This window comes from Mustela nigripes, chromosome 4, assembly GCF_022355385.1.
Source record: "Mustela nigripes isolate SB6536 chromosome 4, MUSNIG.SB6536, whole genome shotgun sequence".
NCBI lineage: Eukaryota > Metazoa > Chordata > Mammalia > Carnivora > Mustelidae > Mustela > Mustela nigripes.
In genome coordinates this window covers 88,536,616-88,543,824 of record NC_081560.1, presented here as the reverse complement: position 1 = coordinate 88,543,824, position 7,209 = coordinate 88,536,616, and positions in this window count along the sequence as shown.

Genomic DNA, 7,209 nt, shown 5'->3' with positions numbered 1-7,209 from the left:
GAAGCTTTTACATTAGCCACACACATTTATGATCGTTTTTTTCTTCTAGTAAGCTGACATTTTTATCATTACAAATTATCCCCCTTTGCATCTGATAATTTTTACAGTATAAGAATCTATTTTTTCTGGTATTAGTATAACCAATGCAGCATTTTTTATTACTGTTTACATTGTTTGTCTTTTCCCATTCATTTAGTCTCCCAGCCTATCTGGGTCTTTATATTTAAAATCGTCTCTTATTGACAGCACATAGTTGAGTCATGCATTTTTGCCAACTCTGACGATTTCTACTTCGTAGTTGGAGAGTTTAGTCCATTATCATTTAACACAATTATTAATATGGTTGAGTTTGAGTCTATCATATTATCACTTGTTTTCTGTCCGTCTCTTCTGTTTTCTGTTCTTCTATTCTCCCTTTCCTTATTTTTTGGATTATTAGAATGATTTCTGAACTTTATTTGAATTTTCTGATGGATTTTTGCCATACTTCTCTGTATTACATATTTTTAATGATTGCTGTAGAAATTATAAACTATGTCTAGCTTTTTATAGTCAACTAATAGTTAATATAGTACTACTTCATGTAATATATATGGAAATCTCACAATCATATTAGTCCATCTATTTCCATCCCAGATCTTTGTGCCATAGCTATTATATGTACCACTTATACATATTTTAATTCCACACATTACTTTTGTTTTAAATAGATATATGTATAATAAACATATTAAGAAGAAGAAGGTAAAATAATTTATCCAGATAGTTACTATTTTTGATGTTCTTCATTCTTTTCTTGGGATCTGAGAATTTATCTGACATCATCTTCCTCCAGCCTGAAGTATTTTCTTTAGTATTTCTTGTAATGCCATTCTGCTTCAAACAAATTTCCTTATTTTTGTTTTATTTGAAAATTTCTTTAGTTTATCTCCAATCTTGGAGGCTATTTTCACTAACTGTAGAATTCTGGGTTTTCAAGTCTTGTGTATGTGCTTCTTTTAGGTCTTTAAAGATGTTACACTTTCACAGCACCTGGCATCTTCCATGGACAATAGCTCAGTCAATAGCATCTGCCTTTGGCTCAGGTGATGATCCTGGGGTTCTGGTAGTAGGGAGCCTGCTTCTCCCTCTGCCCGCCTCCACTTGAGTGTGCTCCCTCTCTTTCTAATAAATAAATAAATAAATAAATAAATAAGGTCTTTAAAAAATGTTTTAAAGTTGTTGTGCTTTCATAATTTTGCATGAATATCCACCTTGAGATACTCTCAGCAACCTGGTATCTTGTTAAAAAAAAAGCAAAAACTAATCTTCTTACTCTCCTTTTACAGGAAAATAAATTGCAGAGATGTGAAGAGAATATTTAGTCTTTTTACTTTCCTGTCTATATAGCCCTGGTAAATAAAGGGTTATTTAAAAAAATTATTAAACCCAGATGTCTCCAACTTGACCTTGAATTAATCATCTCTGCCCACTGTGACAAGAAAGAAAAAAGAGCATCTTTTTCTAGCCTCAGGATATATGTTCCGTGAATGACTTTTTTGGAACTGAGATGAGAGAAAAGTGTTTTGCTTTGAAAGTAGGCTTTATTCCCAGGTGTATTGGAAAGCTGGTGTTGTCCATGGAAGATCTGGAGTTGGAATTAAGCCTATAATTATATCAAGAATAAAACATCAAGGGGCTAAGCAATCTTTCCGGAAACACTTTCGTCTCTATGCCTAGATGAAAAGGGAAAGAAGTAGCAAAACCACTGGTATAGGTGGTATATTGTAAACAAGGAGATTAACTTCTGAAAACAAAACAAAACAAAATAAAAAATAAAAAGGAAACAGAACAGACTGTGGTTCTGCCCTTTTAAACTTGCCACTCCCTATATCCTGAAAAACATATTCAGTGTTTAGGGTTCAACAACCTTTGTCTTTGGTCTTCTGTAATGAGCTTTTGTAGGAAATGTGTCTTGTTCCAGCATGCTAAAGGTGCTTTATACTTTTAAGTGTCTAAAAGGGTATACTACAAAGTTCCTCCTGAGTGTAATGAAAAATGAGAAACCATATGATACAGGTCAAACTACAGGGTTTAAACATTTCAGATTTAATAAATGAATCAAAAACTTTAGATGAAAGGAACTTCAAGCCAAATTCATAGTCCTGAGCACACCTTCTTCTACAGGAAGTTGGCAAAATCCAGTTCTCGGTCTTTAGGCTACATGATAACATGCCATCTAGCTGCATGATTTGGGCATTTTTCTGAATTCCAGGCATAGATGGGGATTATCACTGTGTCTCTGGTAAAAGGAAGACCTCAGAGCTGCACACCTGCTTATTTGCTGGTTCCTAAAGCTGTGGTCAGTCCAGAGCTTCCCTCTGTTAAGTAAATGGTACTTTTCTTGAATATGGTCTATCACTCCTCTTAGAAGATTATGAATCATAGAGAAAATTAAAGCAGATTGCAAAATTGGAAAATGTTTCTCAGCTTATTAACAAAACATAAAAAAACTATTTGTAATGGACAATTTAGATACTAAAAAAAGGTAGAAAGGTTTGGGAGACATCCTCTCTCATCTAACTCTTCATTCTTGACAACCCACAACATTTTTCTTGGTTCCAATGAAAATGAATGAAAAGTAGAAAGTGACTTACGTTGTTCCACATGTAAGTAACTCATAAATTCTGGAAATAATCTAAGTTGATGGCAGAAAAGGAGATAGGATTAAAATTATATACAAGATTGGGGGCTAAGAAACTACCAGAAAGAAAATTCTCTGTGATTCTAATGAAGACCATCTATCAAAGCAAGAGAGTATAGAGATCATGGTGTGCCATTAGGCATAAGGGACTGGCAGAAACCCTCTTCCCACCATATCTTCCAGCCTAACTGAGGCTGTCAGTGCAAGTTTATAGCTGTCACATAGTTATCATGCCACAATTTAATCCAACTAACAAAGGTGTCTAGCAAGCCATTCCAAGATGGTACAACCTAGTAGATTACTTTCAGTTTGAAAATCTATGAAGAGTATCCATATTTCTAAGAACCCTGACCTCTACTGAACATTCCTGCCATATGTAGGTGGTGAGGTCCTCTTCTTTCCCTGAAACTAAGTGGGCTCCTGGAGAATGAAATCTATGGTTAACCGCAAGGACCCTACCCTTTTACTTTTGTTGTCAGGTTTAGAAGGATGTTGTTTAAGGGAATGACAATTAAGCCACTACTTAGAAAAGCCAAATGCCTTTGCCTTCATCGCTTGTTTGCTTCTATCCAGCCCTGGGTAAAGTAGCCTGCTACCCAGGCCAAGTTGATAGAGGTTGATTAGGATGTAGGAATTCAAATCTCTGGCAAAATTCCAGCTGTAGCCACCTTTTATGACCATCCCACGTCCATCGTTGACATTTATTTATTTTTTATTTATTTCACTTTTTACCTATCTCAGGTTCACCAGCTTTTCCTGCACATACACTTGGGGTTGTGAGACCAGGAGTCTCTTGGTGTATAAGTCTCCAGCTATTATGACTTAGGTGCTAATGGGTCCCTTAATAATTAACGGGCAATTTTTTAAAAATTAAGTTAGAAAATACAGAAGCAAAGAAACAGGGCATTTACCACCAGGGATTTTTTATTCTAATAAAAAACCCAAACTTTCCCTCCCTCCTTCTCAGTATCTCCGTCTCTCTGTCTCTTTTTCTTTCTTTCTTCTTTTCTTTCACATTTCATTTCCTCTTTTTTCTTTCCTTCCTTCCTTCCTCTCTTTCTTTTTTCCTTTGATTCAGTTCTATCTGGCTTTATCTTTGACTACACTATTCTGATTCTTCACCTGAGGGAATTCAGGGTTGGTATACATACTAAGTACTTTTTGTGGCTTCAGGGATTCTGCCCCTGGATTTGGACCTTAGTTGCCACTAACATCTGACCTATCCTAGCCCCAACAACTTGCCAGTGGATCTCCCTTCTTCCTTAACCAAGTTCTATTCTTCTGCAGAGTTCAGTCCTTCATTGCTGTTCTGAACTATGGTCAAATCTTTAAAATAGAGTTTTAGTTCATTTCAGATTTCACTACTGTTAATGTTTAAAATTATCTTTGCAAATTATTAACTTACATTGAATTATTTATTGATTTATCTAATACATGCATATGATGCAAAATTCATAAGGTACAAAAGGCCTTGTAGTCAAGGCCTACCTCCCAGCCAATTTGTTTTCCTTTCCAGAGTCAAAAACTCCTATCAAGTTCTTTTTTAAAAATATTTTATTTATTTATTCATCAGAGAGAGAACGAGAAAGAGCACAAGCAGGGGGAGCAACAGGCAGAGGAAGAAACGGGCTCCCTGCTGAGCAAGGAACCCAATGCAGGATGCAGTCTCAGGACCCCAGGATCATGACCTGAGCCAAAAGCAGACACTCAACCTACTAAACCACCCAGGCATCTCTTATCAACTTCTTAAAAATTTTTTCAGAGATAATCTATGTATGTACAAGTATATGATGTATATACATGTGTGTGTACATTCTTTAGGTTGATTTTTAATTATATAAGTAATTCATGAACATTATTTCCTTGTACAAATTAAAATAATCCAGAGTAGTTTAGATCCTCTCTGATGATCTCTCCAATCCCAATCTCTTCCCAAATGTAACCACTGTGAGTAATCTAGCATCAACACAGCATAATTCCTTCCAAAATGTTTCTTTGCATTTACTAAAAATATATGAATCTACAGAAAATATGTAGCATTATTATTACTGTTTTTACTAAAAATTATACTGCAAGAATCATTTTCCAGCTTGCTTTGGGTCAAAACTTTAGGGACCCCTGTTCTGATGGTAGAAGCCTCTCCACTATTGGACCTGGTTTTTCCAAAATCCAGAAGATGCCTTTATTTCCTCCACGTCCCAGGACAAGCCTCCTACTGGTCCACCCACAAAGTTCTTGTTTCTTGTCCTTATAGAGAGACCTTGGAGCTGAGATGGGGAAGAAATGGGCTATGTTCAGGGAAGGAGGGAGTTAGCTTGGTGACAAATATCTTATATTCTCTTTGATGGCTTATCCTGCAGTTTTTTCCTAGGAAGAAGTGACCTTTTATCATGGAATAAAACTTGACAGAGACACTAACAAGACAACTGACCTCTACTGTGGTCATTAGCTAGAGAGTTCAAAACCAGGAAAATGCGTCATGCAGAGCTGTTTTTCACCATGAACAGAAAAGGTGGGATCCCACCACTGTAATAGAAACTCTTAATCTATTGTCTAAGGAGAAAAGGCAAAATCTGACACATCTAAATGATCAGGTTCTGTGCAGCTACTTGACAGTAATGTCCATGTCATGTCGACAACCTACTGCACACTAATGATCACACAGTCTTCTAGAGGGAAGAGGCTATTTTTGAGAAATGATCAAAGCTTTGCCACAGATTTGTATGACCATCTTTATGATTTCAAAATCTTATATGATTTTATATAGGGTACCTGAGTATTTTAAGGAACCAGGAGGTGACTAAATTACAGAGCCACCTACTGCATTGTGGGACAGCCTAATTGGCTCAGTTCCTTCATTATTGAAACTTCAGATCCTATTCTGACCTCTAGGTTAACATCAAATAAGTTTAATCCCTCTTACTAATGATCAGAGCCAATTTTCCATAAAATAAAACATCCAATTAATCTGAGCAAGGCTGTACCTGTCTAGAATTTGACCAGGTCCAAAACATCTTATTTTTACTAAACCCTGTCCATCAGAATTGAAAGGTATAGGCTTTCTTTCATCATTAACAATCTTCTTAACAATGTGGTTATCAATACTTCCTGTAAATTTCTCTGTTTGAAGTAAGATTCTTGAAGTAAATCTCCTTTTCTTTTGTTATGGTTTTTATAGAAATGAGAATCAAGGTCATCCCTGATTATATGTTTGCCAAAGCAGGAATTCAGGAAATGACTAGTCATAGCCTAGCCCGTCCTTCTCCAGAATATTTAATGTTATCATGGCTTATTCTTATTTCACTTATTTTAATCCCCATCAGATTTGTGGTTGATGAAACAAAGTTTTGAAATATTAGCTCATATATTTTCCACAATATAGCTATCAGTATAGTTAAAAAAAATTACATATCTCGTGCTTTTGCTTGATGTATATGGAATGCTTATATTAGCATTTGTCACAATCTGTATTTATCATATAAAATGAAGAACGGGTTTTCCTAAGCAAACCAGATCATCAGATCTGGTCCTTGTAATGAAATAGCCATTGCTCTTTAAGAAGCAATATGAATTTGAATAAAATAATTTGTTATAAAAGAATGTTATTGGTTATACTTTAGGGTGCTAAAAACTCATTTAAGATTTTTCCTTTGTTCTTGTCCCATGCCATGTTTGCTTGATGATGAACTGAGTAAATCTTTATTCATTTTAATCTGGCTTTTGCCAGTGTTCTGTTTTCCTTAGCTATACAAACAGTTCTTATAGCCTACTTGGCCTCACTTAAACTGTCTTGCATTATTGCCAACTCAAGGATGGTGTGAAGTTTGTCAACATGCCTCCAGGGAAGGGTTAGGCAAGGGACATTTCCTTCTTTTTTTACAAGTCTTAAAATTAACTTTGTCCTTTCCTTTCTCCTTTGCAGCTCATCCTAAAATCCCCGAAGGATCCAGGGGACTCTAGAGGGCAGGTGTGAAGGGAAATTTTAGCCTCATTTAGTTTGAGTCTTTTCTTTGGAACCATAAAAATGTTGGCCCAAGGCTTCTAGTCTAGCTCTTCCCTTCTCCTTGCACGAGGCTGAAATTTATAAGAGATATTCATGAAGGCCTTTTGCAAAGGTAGGGGATGGGAGAAGGAAGATACTTTGCTAACACAGTCCTGCCTCACTATTCCATATTGTGTTTTCTTCCTCTTCACTCTCCTTACCATGGTGTCTTACACAGGGCAAGTGTTCAAGAGATACATGCCAAAGGAATACTCCCTCACTTAATGTCCCCAGACACTAGCCTAGGCCAATCCCTTCCTCAAGGATGGGAAGGAGGTAAATCTGGATTCACTTACTAGGTATAGCAGCGTCTATATGCATGTACTACAATTCACATGAAAAGTAATATAACTATTTTTTATAAGTTTATTTATTTATTTATTTATTTATTTGACAGAGAGAGATCACAAGTAGGCAGAGAGGGGGGTGGGGGGTAAGCAGGCTCTCCGCTAAGTAGAGAACCCGATGTGGGGCTCGATCCCAG